This window comes from Ambystoma mexicanum, chromosome 4p (assembly GCF_040938575.1).
Source record: "Ambystoma mexicanum isolate Mex_15411 chromosome 4p, UKY_AmexF1_1, whole genome shotgun sequence".
Taxonomy (NCBI): Eukaryota; Metazoa; Chordata; class Amphibia; order Caudata; family Ambystomatidae; genus Ambystoma; species Ambystoma mexicanum.
In genome coordinates this window covers 1021592975-1021611277 of record NC_090927.1, presented here as the reverse complement: position 1 = coordinate 1021611277, position 18303 = coordinate 1021592975, and the positions used below count along the sequence as shown (strand labels likewise).

General features: G+C 48.1%; 1 protein-coding gene across 1 annotated transcript in view; it reads right to left on the bottom strand.

Annotated features, from left to right (window-relative positions):
• Positions 1-9547, bottom strand: part of TBC1D32 (TBC1 domain family member 32) — a 2506374-nt gene extending 2496827 nt beyond the window's left edge. The window contains exon 1 of the mRNA XM_069606604.1: positions 9202-9547. The gene's annotated coding sequence lies outside the window, so the exon portion shown is untranslated. The remainder of the gene's footprint in view (positions 1-9201) is intronic.
• Positions 9548-18303: the final 8756 nt, after the last annotated feature.

Sequence of the window (18303 nt, the reverse complement as noted above, 5' to 3'; positions counted from 1 at the left end):
AAGAGAAACAACAAAATGAACAGGAACATAAACATATCCGTACAGCCATACCCCCCACTTACTCAAGTTAGTGTCTGTGCTACACTTCATAGCCACGGGCACATACCAACACACTGTGGGTGAACTGCATGGGATATTGCAACCCTGTTTTTTGCGTGTCCTGTTTCAGGTTGGAGACCACATCATCCTACTCAGGACTGCTGACCAGGTCAATGCCACTAAAATTGCCTTCCATGCCCTTGCAGGCATGACTGGATCTCTCTTCTGCCTTTGACATGGTCAACCATGCCATCCTGCTCAACTGTCTCCGTGATCACTGATCAGGCCCTGGCTTGGCTGACCTCTCTCCTCTCCGATCGACACTCCCAGGTCTAACTAGGATCCTTGCTCTCCTCTATCTCTACCTGTGGTGTTCCCCAGGGGTCTAACCTCTCTCCCTGGCTGTTCAATTAATACCTGGCACTTCTTGCCCACCGCATTGCTGCTCTCTGCCCGAACTTTCAGTGCTATGTGGATGACACTCATTTCAGGCTCCCTTCTGCCACCTCTTCTCCCTTTCTCATCTCTGACTGTCTGTCTGCTATCCAGGTGTGGTGCGTCGCCAATGACATCTGCCTTAATGCCAGTAAGACGGAGATTCTCCTCATCGGCACACCTGCTCCCTCCTTTACTGTCGCTCTCTGGCCAGCCTCTCTTGGCCCTCTTTCTGCTCCCACCTGTGAGGCTAAAAACCTCGGGGTCATCTTCGACTCCCCACTCTCCTTCTCTCCTGACATCTCTGACATCTCTAAGAAATCACACTACCAGCTGCACCTCCTCAGAGGTATTCTTCCTTTCCTCTCCTTCCTCCAGAAGTTCACTGTCTCTAGAGCTCTGGTTCTCTCTAGGCTGCACTAATGCCTCTTTCTTAATCTGCATGCTTCCACTCTGCGCCCTCTGCAACTCATCCAGAACAGGACTGCAAGACTTGTCTTTGGCCTCAAGCCCAGGGATCGTATCTCTCCAGGACTGAAATCTCTGCAATGGCTCCTAGTGGCTGCGAGGATTAAGTTGAAAACCCTCTGCATTGTCCACAAGGCATTCTGAGGCTTGTGGCCTCAATACCTTCAACTCTCTCTTCCTAAATATCTTCCTTGTCGAGCTCTTCGCTCACCCACCTCGAACTCCCTCAGGGTCAGTCGCTTCTCCAAGCAACGAGTTTGTGGTAAATCTCTTTCTTCGGCTGGGGCCTCCCTCTGGAACAGCCTCCCTGAAACTTGAGGAGAACGATCTCCGGTTCCGGAAGGACCTCAAGACCTTCCTCTTTGATTCTTTTCTCCCCCTTTCCCCTGCTGAACTCCTGACTGAAACTGCATTGGTCACCTGGCTACCCTCTGATCTCGGGCCCAGGTACCCTCCCCCGCCAGTTGCACACCTGCACTGCCTCCCAGGCAACAGCTGCACTTGGGTGGCTGTTTCTGTATCCCTACAGTCCCCTACAAGCTCTTGACACTTGATGTCTGCACTTACCCCTGCACTTGCCACAAGCTGGCTGCACTTTTACCTTTTTTTTAAAATTTAATTTATTTTTTACTGTTGATCCTATGTATTGCACAGCCACCTCCTCCCCCGCACTTTTCCCTTTCCCCCCTCCCCTGCACTTGCGCGATCTCAATGTCACCTGGCCTAGTAAGACCATTGTCTTTGTTTCCCTTTGTTTCCCCTCCCTTGCTTCATCGCGTCTTGAAACACTTGTGTATAGGCGCGTTATAAATCCCATATTATATCATAGGTGTATTGGACGGAACACATGTGGAGCTGGTGGCCAGGCATGCTGTGGAGGCAGTCTACCGGAACGGAAAACTATCACTCACTGAACATGCAGATGGTGTGTGATGCCCACCACCTCATCACCAACTGCTGTGCCAGATGTCCTGGTTCAACCCATGTCTCCACGGTGCTGCGCAACTCCACGCTGCCTGGGTACATGGCACGTCACAGTGGACTGTGTAACTGGATGCTGGGTGAATGTAACTACAAGGGCATGTGCACTGTTGAATTATGGGCACGTATAACACCGATCAGCAGTGGCTGTGCGCAGTGTTTGCATTCCTTTATTTGTTGTTCAAATATTCTGCGCTCATGCAATTAGCAAAACACCCTGAAAGCGCACAGAGGGCAGACAAGGTGGGTAAAGGGGAAGGTAGACCATGAATTAGAGCAAGGATCAATAATTGCTACAATAGTACAACAAGTAATGATAAAAAAAGGTAAGGGGAGACAAACCTACTATTGCTAGTGAGTGCATTGAACGTGCAAGTGTAGAGGGGGAAATCAAGGTGCAACACAGTAATAGCATGCGTGAGTGCAAGGGCTTGACAGGTGTGTCTCAATTGAAGAAAATGATCCAGTGCATGCGTAACAACATCCATTCCGTACACCAATACGAAAATCACTACATGTACCAGAATGCACCCAACCAAAGTGACAAAAAGAAACACAAACACAGTCAAGAAAACCCACACCACCTGATGCAAAGACAGAGAATAGATATGCTCCCACCCATATACCACCATTGGCCTGCACGCCAATTACCCAGGTCCCCTGCCTGTTAGAAGTGCACAATCACATATGCTTCAGATTGGAATTTTAAATGATTCACAGTACATATCTATGATTTAGTGCCACGGACATAATAGTATTATTGCATTGTAACACAATAATAACACATACATAAGTTCCCTTTGTGTGAGTTGTACTGAAAGGGTCAGAGGTCATGTTGGCTGCTGCAAAATGGGCCAATTCATGGTCTCCTGTCATGTGAGCCTAGGATGGAAATAGAGTTCAGCTTGGAGTCCTAGAACAACGATAGTGAGAGCCTGCACTCCCATATATTCCCACAGACAAGGATACTTTGCAAGGCCAATTTCTAAAACAATCTTCATGGCAGAAGCCATGGTTGATGAGAGATGCTGGGCTAATTGGGTGGGGAGGTAATGTCCAGTCCAACTCCTGGCACCTGGGTTTGAGTTTACGTGCTGATAAGTGAACCGAATGTTCCAGACATGGCACGAGCGTGCCAACCAACTGTAGAGGGCCATATAGTGAAGGGCCTTATAGTTTGAAGACCAATGATAAACTGTGTACTTTACAAGTTTTAAGAGGTAGGCATAAGTTTTCCACCTGACAGTGGGAAGCAAATCCCAATCCTAGTCCCTATGCAATGTATACTTAGTTGTTCCCCTTAAGCCTATCACAGCCTTTGATAGGTTTCCTATTATTTGCCATGCAGTATGACATCACGTCTGACGTATTCTTTGCATATAAGGATGTTTTTATGAGAAAATCGTCAAGAGCCTGAGCGAACGTCCGTTGATGTCCGTTGTAACCTCCCTGTTTTGGATAATTGTTAATAAAACAGTACCTTTGCCATCTTCCCGAGTTGGTTCCATTATTTGGACTCAGAATTATTCTGCAACCCCATCCATTGCATGCACGTTACTAAAGAGCCATATGCTCACGTGGTAGCAGTGCGGATGGTTGAAAAAGATCCAAACTAGTTTGTCTCCAGAGTTTCGGACGATCCGGCATCGTCCGCCATTAGCCGGAAGATCACAGGGTTTCCTGTGGGTAGCGGCGGATAGAATTAAATTTGCTATAGGTGTGTTTGGGCCATGATATCTTGCACCCCCACTATCAAAAGGTATCCAGGCGTCCAGGGAGGGGTTACATTGTGCATCTACATTGATTGGGAACAGATTAAACATAAAACAGGATGACCACTTGTGTCAGTGTGAGTTTAACCCAGGGAGGTAGGGGATGCGAATTACCATAGGTGTATTCAGGCCATGATATCTTGCACACCCCACAATCAAAAAGGTATGGGGGTGTTCCGGGAGGGGGTAGATGGTGCCTCTACATTGGTTGGGACCAGATTAAACATAAAACAGGATGACCACTTGCGTCAGTGTGAGTTAACCCCAGCGAGGTAGGGGATGCGAATTACCATAGGTGCATTCAGGCCATGATATCTTGCACCCCCCACAATCAAAAGGTATGGGGGTGTTCTGGGAGGGGCAAGGGGATGCCTCTACATTGGTTAGGACCAGAGTAAACATAAAACAGGATGACCACTTGCGCTAGTGTGAATTACTCCAAGAGAAACAGGGGATGCGAATTACCATAGGTGTGTTCAGGCCATGATATCTTGCACCCCCCACAATCAAAAGGCATGGGAGTCTCCAGGGAGGGGTTAGATGGTGCATCTACATTGGTTGGGACCAGATTAAACATACAGCAGGATGACCACGTGCGCTACTGTGAGTTAACCCCAGGGAGGTAGGGAATGCGAATTACCATAGTTGTGTTCAGGCCATGATATCTTGCACCCCCCACAATCAAAAGGCATTGGGTCTCCAGGGAGGGGTTGGATGGTGCATCTACATTGATTGGGACCTGATTAAACATAAAACATGATGACCACGTGCGCTAGTGTGAGTTAACCCAAGGGAGGTAGGGGATGCGAATTACCATAGGTGCATTCAGGCCATGATATCTTGCACCCCCACAATCAAAAGGTATGGGGGTGTCCAGGGAGGGGCTGGTGATGCCTCTACATTGGTTAGGACCAGAGTAAACATAAAACAGGATGACCACTTGCACTAGTGTGAGTTAACCCCAGGGAGGTAGGGGATGCGAATTACCATAGGTGTGTTCAGGCCATGATATCTTGCACCCCCACAATCAAAAGGCATGGGAGTCTCCAGGGAGGGTTTAGATGGTGCATCTACATTGGTTGGGACCAGATTAAACATAAAACAGGATGACCACGTGCGCTAGTGTGAGTTAACCCCAGGGAGGTAGGGTATGTGAATTACCATAGGTGCATTCAGGCCGTGATATCTTGCACCCCCCACAATGAAAATGTATGGGGGTCGGGAGCGGTTAGATGGTGCATCTACATTGGTTAGGACCAGAGTAAACACAAAACAGGATGACCACTTGTGTCAGTGTAAATTAACCACAGGAAGGCCGGGGATGCAAATTACCATAGGTGTGCTCAGACCATGGTATCTTGCAGCCCCACAATCAAAGGACATGGGGCTGTCCAGGGAGGGGTTAGATGGTGCCTCTACATTGGTTAGGACCAGAGTAAACATAAAACAGGATGACCACTTGCACTAGTGTGAGTTAACCCCAGGGAGGTAGGGGATGCGAATTACCATAGGTGTGTTCAGGCCATGATATCTTGCACCCCCCACAATCAAAAGGCATGGGAGTCTCCAGGGAGGGTTTAGATGGTGCATCTACATTGGTTGGGACCAGATTAAACATAAAACAGGATGGCCATGTGCGCTAGTGTGAGTTAACCCCAGGGAGGTAGGCGAAGCGAATTACCATAGGTGCATTCAGGCCATGATATCTTGCACCCCCCACAGTGAAAAGGTATGGGGGTGTTCCGGGAGGGGTTAGATGGTGCATCTACATTGGTTAGGACCAGAGTAAACACAAAACAGGATGGCCACGTGTGTCAGTGTAAATTAACCACAGGAAGGCAGGGGATGCGAATTACCATAGGTGTGCTCAGACCATGATATCTTGCACCCCCACAATCAAAAGACATGTGGATGTCCAGGGATGGGTTAGATGGTGCATCTACATTGGTTGGGACCAGATTAAACATACAGCAGGATGACCACGTGCGCTACTTTGAGTTAACCCCAGGGAGGTAGGGAATGCGAATTACCATAGTTGTGTTCAGGCCATGATATCTTGCACCCCCCACAATCAAAAGGCATGGGGGTCTCCAGGGAGGGGTTGGATGGTGCATCTACATTTGTTGGGACCAGATTAAACATAAAACAGGATGACCACTTGCACTAGTGTGAATAGCCCCAAGAGAAATAGGGGATGCAAATTACCATAGGTGCATTCAGGCCATGATATCTTGCACCCCCCACAATCAAAAGGTATGGGGGTGTTCTGGGAGGGGCTAGGGGGACGCCTCTATATTGGTTAGGACCAGAGTAAACATAAAACAGGATGACCACTTGCGCTAGTGTGAATAGCCCCAAGAGAAATAGGGGATGCAAATTACCATAGGTGCATTCAGGCCATGATATCTTGCACCCCCCACAATCAAAAGGCATGGTGGTCTCCAGGGAGGGGTTAGATGGTGCATCTACATTGGTTGGGACCAGATTAAACATAAAACAGGATGACCACTTGCGTCAGTGTGAGTTAACCCCAGGGAGGTAGGGGATGCAAACTACCATAGGTGCATTCAGGCCATGATATCTTGCACCCCCCACAATCGAAAGGTATGGGGGTGTTCCGGGAGGGGTTAGGGGGCGCCTCTACATTGGTTAAGACCAGAGTAAACATAAACCAGGATGACCACTTGCGCTAGTGTCAATAGCCCCAAGAGAAATAGGGGATGCAAATTACCATAGGTGCATTCAGGCCATGATATCTTGCACCCCCCACAATCAAAAGGCATGGTGGTCTCCAGGGAGGGGTTAGATGGTGCATCTACATTGGTTGGGACCAGATTAAACATAAAACAGGATGACCACTTGCGTCAGTGTGAGTTAACCCCAGGGAGGTAGGGGATGCAAACTACCATAGGTGCATTCAGGCCATGATATCTTGCACCCCCCACAATCAAAAGGCATAGGGGTCTCCAAGGAGGGGCTAGGGGACGCCTCTATATTGGTTAGGACCAGATTAAACATACAGCAGGATGACCACATGCGCTAGTGTGAGTTAACCCCAGGGATGTAGGGGATGCGAACTACCATAGGTGTATTCAGGCCATGATATCTTGCACCCCCCACAATCAAAAGGTATGGGGGTGTTCCGGGAGGGGGTAGATGGTGCCTCTACTTCGTTTGGGACCAGATTAAACATAAAACAGGATGTCCACTTTTGTTAATGTGAGCTAACCCCTGGGAGGCAGGGGATGCAAAATGACCATAAGTGCATTCAGGCCATGAAATCTTGCACCCCCACAATCAAAGGGTATGGAGGTATCCAGGGAAGGGCTAGGTGGTGCCTCTACATCATTTGGGACCAGAGTAAACATAAAACAGGATGTGTGTTACAGGTTTTGTGAATTACCATAGTTGCGTTCAGGCCATGATATCATGCACCCCAACAATGAAAAGGTATGGGGGTGTCAAGGGAGGAGGTAGGTGGTGCCGATACATTGGTAGGGACCAGATTAAACGTTAAACAGGATGACGACTTGTGTCATTGTGAGTTAACCCCAGGGAGACAGGGGATGCGAATTACCATAATACATGTAGGGGGGCTGATGGTGTCTCTCCCAGCATATATATGAGGTGAAAATGGGGTTAAAATAAAAAAGTCAACATTGTGGGGGTCATAGTAATTGGGGCACAGTAATCACATAGATCCGTCTTGGAAACAGACACAGAATTGATAGTTGTAGCTTTAAGTGGAAGGGGATCTTTCGGTTGGAAATGTCCCATTGTAGTGTGTGATGGCTGAATGCATGAATGCCGAAGAACAGCGCTGCTGAGGACAAAAGGAAAGGAATTACACAGACTCTCACTAGTCTGCATTTCATCCCCATACAAACAGCCCAAACTTTAGGTAGGGGGCTTGAGCCTCATTAACCCAGTGGTGGTGTATCCATGACATAGCGCAGCCCATACCAGTCACTTGCAGCAGTGTGTGATAATGTGCACAGTTTACCAAGCCGGGGGTGAACAGGGAGCTTAACACCAATTACGTAAAATACTGTTGACTTCCCTTCCCAATAACACATGCTGAAGGGAGACGCTACCGTGCACCCCCCTGCATTATGACAGAGTTGTGTGACTGAGCCCCACCTCCCCCTTTATCCTTAAGAGAGGCTCCTGCAGTGATTCCTCGTGCTTGGATGTTGGAATCAAATATAGAAAGGTTAATTATGCCATAAAAAATGTTTAAGCGCCCCATCTACTGTAACAGTACAACCTTTCTTATTATTATACCATTTAAAATAATAACATGTGCGCCCTATCTGCTGTCACAGTACAACCTTTCTTATTTTGACTGTAGTGTGATGTTGGAATCAAATATAGAAAGGTTAATTAAGCCATAAAACATGTTTAAGCGCCCCATCTACTGTAACAGTACAACCTTTCTTATGATTATACCATTTAAAATAATAACATGTGCGCAAATGTACAACTGAGCGAATGCTAGGCTCCCAGACTTTGCACAGTATTAAAAAAACAACAACATAGGAAGCCATATATTATACCATACTGTATGATATTCGGCTTCCCATGACAGAGTGAAGGCCCTAAAACAACGCCCACCTGGTAGCTCTGGCCAATCCCTCAATAGAGATGTGGGGGGGGGGGCTGTAGGCGGGCTATGACATTAGCTTTTCATTTCGGGCTGCATGTATGGCTGTAGCCATCAAGTGGGCTTGACTCCGAAGATTGCCGAACACTGCCTCCCACAATCTATCATGGCCCGCAGGATAGCATACAACCCCGGGAACACTCAACGGCAGCTGTCTTTTTTCCTCTGTGGTGTGTTGTTCCTGCTTGATTACAAAGCCACCAGGAAAGGTGCTATTTTATGCCTTACCCCAAGTGGTGGGAAAGTTCAGAGAGCCTCCGACTTCCGTAACGTTACGCAAGTACTATGTGACTGCCAGTCAGCAGCTGCCACTACTGTGCTGCGGCTACTCTCCCCACGGCAATCGCGCCCCACACCCATGGAAATGTCACCCTCCAGGGAACAGTGTAGTTGCGCCCGCCGGGGAAATTTTGACCCGGGCAGCTGCCCGCTTCGCCCAGGTCAAGAAACGGGCCTGATTATTATATATGTAGCAACTTACACCAGAGCCGGGTCTGTGTAGTAGCTCCACAGCAGTCACTGTTTCTGCGAGTATTCCAGAGTCTGAACCGTACCGTAAATGAGCTTCGGAGCAGCTACTGTGTTTATGATACCAACAACAATAGGCAGCACTGTGTCATTTCAAAACCACATGTTTATAAAGTCACGTACTTACAATGTTTAATTTCAACATGTGTGATCAGTAGAATACAGAGAATTAAAGCTTCAACCTGCATTTCCAGAGGTTGCAAAAGGGTTCCTCTTAACAATATAACAAAGGGGTGAGAACGTCTAAGTAAATTGATGCTAAAAGAAATGCATGTAAAATTCACTACAATAGCTGGATCGCATGCACTCACTCACCTGATGCTGGCTGGAATCAGGACATGAGCGTTTCGTAAAGGGTAGCGTCTAGTTCCCACCCGAGAAACGGACCATAGCAACGCCCCGCCTCCACTTCATCACGTGGGCCGCTCTCTATCACGTGGGTTTCAATGTTATCTTCGTCATCTTTTTTTTGCACAAGCGATAGGGAAGGCAAGGCTTTGTGGCGGATATTCCTCCGTTACAAAGCACATTTCTTATAGTTGATTGTTATTTCGTGCATACATTTGGTTTAGGTTAAGTTTTAAAGTTATCGCATGTTGACTGTTACTTTAATGCAGATCGGCAATATTGGGAAGGGGGTATTTATGTGTATTTTGACGGTTTGAGAAACGGACCATCGCAGCGCCCCGCCTACTCTTCTTCACGTGACTCTGGGCACGTACCTTAGCGTCAGACGTCATCATTGTGGTTTTTGCATCGTGAGCAATTTTATTGAGCGGGAAGGCATCGGTTGCCGTTTTAAGCTCAACCGGAATCTGCGTGCTTTTGCTGGCTGAGATGACAATTTGCATTTTCCTCGGGGTACCGTGAAAGTTCCTGTAAGATTGGTGTGGGTTTGATGGGAGGGACGGGGCGTATTGGTGGGATACATTTTTATTCATAGCGCGCCCATACCCAAGTGTTTCAAAGCGCGATGTGGGTTTGGATTTGGAGGGTGGGATGGGGCATCTTGGTCTGTGTGTGGGTCTGATTGGGGGCACATTGGTGTGTGTTCATACCTGCCTACATTTGAAAATCAAAATTCCTGAGATTTATGCCCCGCCCACAGCCACACAAGACTCCGCCCATTTGCACATGGCTCCGGCCACACGCACAACAGGTAAACTCGGTTGTTGTATGCTTCAGTTTGCTTACTATAGCATTGAAAATAATTCATTCAATGCTATAGTAAGCAAAATGAAGGCAGTGCCGCCGCCTTCATAATAGTGCTTTCAATCCATGTCATTGGATTGAAAGCACCATTTTTGCGGCGGTGGCTTCTGTTTGCTTACTATAGCACTGAAAATAATTCATTCAATGCTATAGTAAGCAAACTGAAGGCGCCGCCGAAATAATGGTGCTTTCAATCCATGTCACTGGATTGAAAGCCGCATTATTACTGCTGAGGCGCCGCCTTCATTTTGCTTACTATAGCATTGAATTAATGATTTTGGTAAGCAAAATGAACGTGGCACCGCCGCCGTAATAATACTGCTTTCAATCCAATTATATGGATTGAAAGCACTATTACAGAGGTCGGGGGCCGCATTGAGCGCCGTTTCCGGGTCCCGGCCACTTCTCCACCCAATTGGCTACCGGCGGCAGCCAATCAGGTGGAGAATATGACAGGACCCGGAGAAATGCTTAAAATTCCGGAGTCTCCGGAAAAATTCCGGAGGTTAGGCAGGTATGTGTGTGTTTGATGGGAGGGATCAGGCACTTTGGTGTGGGCTTAATGTGGGTTTCATAGGAGGGACGGGGTACATTGGTCTGGGGGAGGGATGGGGCATATTGTTGTTGGTCTGGATGGAAGTATGTGGCACAGTGGGTCTGGAGGGAGGTACAGGGGCACAGTGTTATGGATGGATCATCTAGGTGTGGATCTGTGAAGTAAAGAGGCGAGGCACAAGGTAAGTTCAGGAGCTTTATTGCGGCGGCCCCCAGAGGTCGGACCAGAGTAACTGAAACCGAACAGGAAAGCTCGAATCTTGGGTTGGGGATCGGGGCTGGAACACTGGGCTCATGGAAGCAGAGTTCCACGAGCTGGGCTAGTACATTATATAACATCTCCGCTGATAGGAAAACAGGAGGAAAGGAGGGGGGGAAACAAGGAAGCGAAAGGGGGGGGAACAGGGGAAGGGGTCGGGGTATTACATATTAGAGCTGTCAATAATATAAGAAATCTTGGTTGAAGTTTTGTATGATCTTCCGATTCCTCTTCGATAATCTGCTGTTGAGAGTTTTCTCAGTGTCCATGTTGGAGCTATTGTCTTCACGGTGGCCATATTGAGGTGCTCCCGTGGAAGGAGGAATTGACCCTGACGGATTTTCGAATGGTGCGTGCTTGGAGGTACTCGGTCTGTGAACGCCCGTTGTTATCTTTACTATGTCGTCTCCTGAACACTTCTTCCCATCATCGAGTGTGACGGATTTACCATGACATTGGATGACCTTTTGTGGGGGTCTGAACTTAGTTTCGCACTTGGATGTCTTTTTTGGTTCTTTGACGCAGACCCAGTCTCCTACTTGCACTCGCATTTCTTTTACTGCGTTTTTGGAGTCGTAGTGTGGTTTGTATTTTGCTTGTTTCTCAGCTATTCTCTTCCGGATTTTATCCATGTTAATCTTGACTTCTCCACCATTCATGAATATCCGAGCTGGTCTTAGACGATTGGTTGCGGCTCTACCTCGCATCAGAGTAAATGGCTCGATATTAGTGGTGGTGTGTGGTGTTGTTCTGTACGCACACAAGGCTTCTTTGAGGGTTTCTCTCCATGGAAGAGTGTTGGCAATGGCCAGCTGTATTATGCTTTTTACGAGTCTGTTCATCCTTTCCACCAATCCGTTTGATATTGGGTGGTATAGGGATGTAGTTAAGTGTTTGATACATCTGTGCTTGAGGAATTCCTGGAACTCAGATGATATAAACTGGGATCCGTTGTCTGAGACCAGTTCCTTGGGATCCCCTTCTCTGTTGAAAATTTCTGTCAGGAATTCTGTGACTTTCTTGGAAGTGACGTTGGTTTCAGCTATTCCCCATTCAGTCCACTTCGAGGTATAATCTACGAGGACTAGTATGTATATTTTTTCAGCTTCAATGTTCTCGAAGGGACCCATAATGTCTATGGCAACTTTTGACCACACATCCTTGGGTGGTTCTATGATCTGGAGAGGGGTCTTCCTTGCAATTTTTGATTTGTCGCTCGAGGCACATGCAACGCAATTTTTTAGTCTCTTCTGCTTCTTTCCACATGTGCGGCCACCAGTAATTGCTCCTCAGTCTATTTTTCGTCAAGCTTCTCCCCAAATGACCTTCATGGGCTAGCTCAAGGAGTTTCTCTCTGAGCATTACAGGTGGAATTAGTTTGTTGCCTCTGAATATGTGTTTTTCATTCATACTTATTTCATCCTTGAACGGTATGAAATCTGTTAAGATATGGTTTGGTTTGATCCAGTCATTGATTATGGATTTTCTCATTTCTTGTTGTTCTGTGTCGTTGTTGGTGATGTTCAGCCAATCCTCTTTGGAAAGGTTTGAGGTTTATCGATCTCTTCTTCCTGGTTGGTAGAGAGTCTGGAGAGACAATCGGCTACTCCCATTTGAGGGACCGGGAGTGTAGCAAACTTGGAGGTTGTACTGCATGATATCAAGAAACCAACGCCTGATTCTTGGCGAAATGAGGTGTGGTGATTTTGATTGAAGGATGTTTACTAATGGTTTGTGATCGGTTTTGAGTAGTATAGGTAAGCCCCATATTAAATTCCTGAAATGTTGTAAAATCCATTTCACTCCCAGGGCTTCTCTCTCAATCGTTGAATAATTTAGTTCTGCACCTCGCAAGACCCTTGAGGCAAAGGCAATGGTCACAATGTTTCCCTTTTGTTGTTGTTCCAGGACACCGCCAAGTCCATATTTGCTGCCATCGACAGAGATGATGGTCTTTGCCTTACAGTCGAACATTGCTAGAGCAGGAGCCTTATTAATGTCGCACTTGACCTCCTCAAACTCCTTCTTACATTCCGAGGACCATACAAATTTGGTGGCTTTCTTTAAGAGGTTCCTCATGTGTTTTGTCTTGTTGGCATAGTCGTTTACAAACTTTGAGTAATATTCGGTCATGCCGAGAAAACTCCTGAGCTGGTCTTTACTTTCGGGTTCGGCAATGTTTATTATGACATCCATGAGGTTTTTTTTTTGGGGCTGATTCCCTTGGCGTTGATGGAGTGGCCAAGATAGGATACTTGACTACATTTTATGTTTCATTTTTCCAATTTGAGGGTGAGTCCACTTTTTTGGATCACTTGGAGGACACTCATGAGCTTGGCATCATGTTCTCTTTCGGTTTCGGCAGATATGAGTATGTCATCCTGAAAACAGTGGACACCGTCGAGACCTCCAAACAGGTGTGACATTAACCGTTGGAAGACAGCTGCGGCTGATGCAAGGCCAAAAGGCATCCTGTTAAACATGAACGCCCCCAGAGGTGTTACAAAGGAAGTGAGATTTTTTGAGGTCTCCTCCAATGCGATCTGATGATACGCCGACGAGAGGTCAAGGGTGCTGAAGTATTTGGCCTGTTTCATGGTTGTGAGAAGTTCTGATATGTTAGGGAGAGGGTGTCTGTCCACCCATATGTTCTTGTTCAAGTCACGTAGATCAACACACATCCTTATCGAATTGTCCGGTTTGCCCACAAGGACAATGGGGGAGAGCCACTCGGAACTCTCAATGGGTTGGATGATGTTTTCCTCACAAAGTCGGGTGAGCTCCCTCCTCAAGGCGTCTTTGGTGCCAAAGGGAATTCCACAAATGCGGTGGGCTACAGGAACGGCGTCTTTCTTCAAGGCTATCTTATGTTGAAAACCTCGGAGGAGTCCCACTTTGTTGTTGAATACCTTTGGAAACATCTTGGCTAAAGTGGACTTTATGTTGGTGGGCTCCAAGCTGGTAGTGACATCGGTGTCGCTCAGCACACTCAGGACTGGAACTTCTTCTCCAGGGTGGATCTTTATTTGTAAGGCAGCTTGCTCCTCCCAACCAACAACTGAATAGCCATTTTTGGCCACAAAGAGTTTACTATATGTCTCTCTCTCGAAAAATTTGAGTTTGACCCAGGTATAACCAATTATTTCGATAGGAGTCTTGCCATAACCTGTGGCCTTTATTGGCGTGCAGCGTAGATCTTGTATCTTCCTAGAGAGAGTTCCCAAGAACGTTTGGACATCCACCATTGTATAGGGGGAACCTGTATCTACCATTACTTGAAGAAGCTTCCCATCCACGTACATGTCGACCCACGGGCCCTTGGCGTTACGTGAGGAGGTGATGGTGAGTATCTGTATTGGAGGGGAGGCTCGGTCGATGAGCAGCATGTTGTCGTAACTAGAGTCATCTTCTATGAACCTTACAGAGGCGGATCTGATAGACGAGCCTCTATTGTATCTGGGAGGTCTGGTTGCTCTACCCCTGTTACTGTTGCAAACCTTGGCGAAGTGTCCGCGGCGGCCACACTTGTAACACTCAGCATTATTTGCGGGACACGTCTTCTCAGGATCTTCGTGTTTAAACCATCCACATCGTTGGCAATGAGCAGGGTCCCTGAAGTCATTGGATGGACCCTTTCCTCTCCTGGAATTAAATCTTGAGCCCCGGAAGGCTGGAGCCCTCCTGACCAAGGCGAGCAAATTCTCAGTGTTGTCAGCCTCTATTGGTTTCAACGGATTTCACCTCAACACAATCCTTTTGGGCGAGTCTCTCCTTCAGGCAGTGGTCACCAAACTCCAGGCTCCTTGCTGTCTCTATGACTTGGTCCAGGGAGGGATTCCTCATCTGCCACAGTTTCTGCTGAATACGAGGGTCGGCTACATTGAGGACAAGCTGGTCCCTCAGATACTCATTGCTGACGCCAGTGAATTCACATGTTGACATTAGTACTCTCAAGGATGCGATGTAAGAGTCGATCGACTCACTCTTTTGCTGCTTCCTGGTAAAGAACTTGTACCTCTTTAGCACGATGTTGGTCTTGTTACCAAAATGCTTGGTGAGCTTGGCTAAGGCCGTGTCGAATTTGTGGTTGTGGTTGCCATCACCTCCAACATCATCCGGTTCTGGCAATGCTCTAAACAGTCTTAGTGCCTCGGCTCCAATGCAATTCAAGAGTGTCGCTTCCTTGAGGTCATCATTGAATTTGTTGCCCCCAATGGCTCTCAGGTAGATGTGGAACCCATCGATCCATTGTTCCCAGGGAGAGGCTGGTGTCCCAGGGCAGGGGAGAAATTTGGCCGGATGAGGGATGTTTTGCATGATGGAAAATGCAAAGCTGTGTTGGAATAGTTGACAGGAGAGTTGAGGCTGAGGATGAAACTGTGCTGTGTTATGAGGCAGACCAGAAATGTTTTTTTTTTTTTGTGTCTGGATTGCAAAAGTCACTGAGTATGAAAAGGCGTTGTATTTGTTATTTTACTTCGTGGGTCACTGTTTTTGTATAATCAAGGCATCTGGTTTGAGTGTCTTGGTCTTCATTAAGAGCAGATGGGTTCAGTGATAATGTGACAGGGGCCCTTGTATCGGGCAAAGGATTTGTTTAGCGGCTGTGGAGGATCGGGAAGTGCTCGATAACGTTGTCACTATGGCAACAGAGATATGACAACAACATGGCTGCACGTAATGCACGTTTTGAGGTCCTTTTTTTTTCTGCCGTCGGTTGGTGTGGGCTGCGCGTGGGCATAATGGCGCGTGACGAAGGTGTCTGGTGCCCGAAACCCCAAATAAATTAGAGACGTACCTGGTTTGTTGGGGCCAGTCTCACTACACGGGGCACCTGCGCTGCAGCTGCGCTGCCCTCTACCCGGGATCAGGGAGGGGCGCGGCCGTATGTATGTGGCGGCGGCAGGCGGAGATTGCCTCGTTGCGGTGGGACGAGGCTGGCAGCTGGAGCAGTCCGATGCGCTCCGGGGGCCGGTTCACCTCCTCATCGCCAATTGAAGTAAAGAGGCGAGGCACAAGGTAAGTTCAGGAGCTTTATTCGGCGGCCCCCAGAGGTCGGACCAGAGTAACTGAAACCGAACGGGAAAGCTTGAATCTTGGGTTGGGGATCGGGGCTGGAACACTGGGCTCGTGGAAGCGGAGTTCCACGAGCTGGGATAGTACAGTCTGGAGGGCACGGTATGGTGGGGGCATCTTGCTGTCTGGAGTTGGGTGATGCTCCTGCATTGGATGGGGGCACATTGGTGTCGGCCTGGAACAGGTATAGGGCATCTGTTGTTCTGGAGGGTGGCATGGGTCATCTAGGTGTTGGTTGGGAGGGATGGGGCATTTGGTGTGGATGGTAACCAGTGCTTATTTGTACCTTAAAGGGTTATTCTTTCTCACATTACCGTTGCATTTTATTGCCTTTCTAACGCGTCAGTTTCACTGGGATGAGTTGTTCCTGATTATTCCTCGGTGGCCTCTGGGTTTTCCCGTGCTCCCTGTTGCCCCTGGATCGGTAGAGGAACATCCTTGGGACGGGTGCTCGCTCCAGGTTCTTCTCCTTGTATGCAGTTTGCTTTCTCTTTAACCCCGCCGGCTCTCAGTCTTCTCCTCAAACTGGTTTAGCTGCGGGCCACCAGATACTTAGCTGTTTCTCCAACGTGGTGGTCGCTGTCATTGGACGGGCACACTGCCCACTACGAAACTGTGGTGGTCCAGCCACAACCAGGATTTGGCTGCTCATCTTCTTGGTTCTCTCATGCATGTAAACACTGGGCCTCCATCATCAGTCTTGTGTTCGGATTACTTCTGAAAGCCGCAAGCCCCTTGGCTCCCCCTCTCTCGGCTGTGACGCTGTCAGGGTGCTTCCCTGCTTACTCTGGTTTGCCCCTCATTGGCATGGTCCCCTTAAAGAGACAGATCCTCTTTCTTGCTCTTAGTGCCATATTTTGGGTTTGTCTTTAACCAAATCTTTGAATTCCATAATGTTATATACATCTGACCGTCCCATATATGCCATTAAGGGGAATGGCCTAGGGAGTTCGTCACAGGAACGGGAGTCCTTGTCCCCAAAGGGGAGTCTCTCCCGGTGGGGTCCCGACGACTCCTAGGGATGGTCTTGCTGAGCGGAATCACCTCCCTAGCCTCCCATGGGAGGGGGAGGCCCCCTTGGGGAGAAGGGACGAATTCCCTGGATTTGTCACATCTCACACACAACACTCCAGAGACCCCCTCTCAACAGCCTCCATGCTCCTTTCGCCTTCTCTGATCTCTGAAGTTCTTGTGCCCCCTTTTCTTACCCACGCTAAACCATTCACGCACCACTGTAAATACCACACCCTCCCCTATGACTGATTACTTCCCCAGGCGAATCACCTACCTTGATCCAGGGGGTGTGTGTTAGGGATAGGGTTGGTAAGGGCTGATGAGGGCTTGTAAGCCGTGACGTGATCCTCCACCCCTTTCTAGGGAGTCTTGCAACATATCCACCTGGACCATGTGCTTGTCCTTGGGGAACCCCTATCCCCCTCACCCCCCAATATCCCTGCTGGCACAGTGGGTTATCATTGCCTGTATGGAGGCGTTCATTTACAATTGATGTAGATTCCCTGGTGGGCACCTGGAGGTTTCAATGAGGCCGTTTTAAAGGCCTTTATTTGTAAATCCCTGTTGGTCTAGTGGGATCTATTATGCCTTTGATCCATAAAAATTAATCCCTGGTGGGTTAGTGGTTTGCTTTACCCGCTTGGGCTCCAGCTGACACTGTCGGCTGTAGCCGCACTTTCTTTTCCCATCGGTGTCCAGTGCGGATGCGCTCGCCGCAGCGAAGCACAACCCTTTGCCAGATCGCATCACGCAACGCCTCCCTCTGCTTCCGGGATCCTTTGCAGTATCCACCGAGGATGGCAGGTAAGTCATCGGGGCGCTCCTGGGGTTGTCCTGATCCTGGCGGGGCTCCGGCTCCTCGTTGTGGCAGGGATGCCACCATCTGTTCAGGTAAGCCGTGACAGGGAGGGTGCCTGCCCACACCCAGACACCATGAATGTTTTGAAGAATAGCAGTTATTAGCCCTGATTCATAGTGTTATCCTATGGGATTGCACCATTATAATATGTTTCCATGAATCGGGCCCATTGTGTTTAGTAGACGGTCTGTCGGTCACTTTTGCGCTGTCAAAAATCTCACTGTTTCTGTTCATACTAGCAAACAATTGTTGCACAATTTGCTTTCCACGTTGACATAAACGATAGAATGAAGTCTGTTTACAATAGTTCAACTACTATTGGGTGATAAATGTCTCTATTAATCTTAGAATGTTGCCTTTTTGTCCTCTGTAGTGGCCTTGCTACCTGGACCAGATGCCCTTGCAGTTTATGCACAAATGTGTGTACCTTTCACTCGGAATA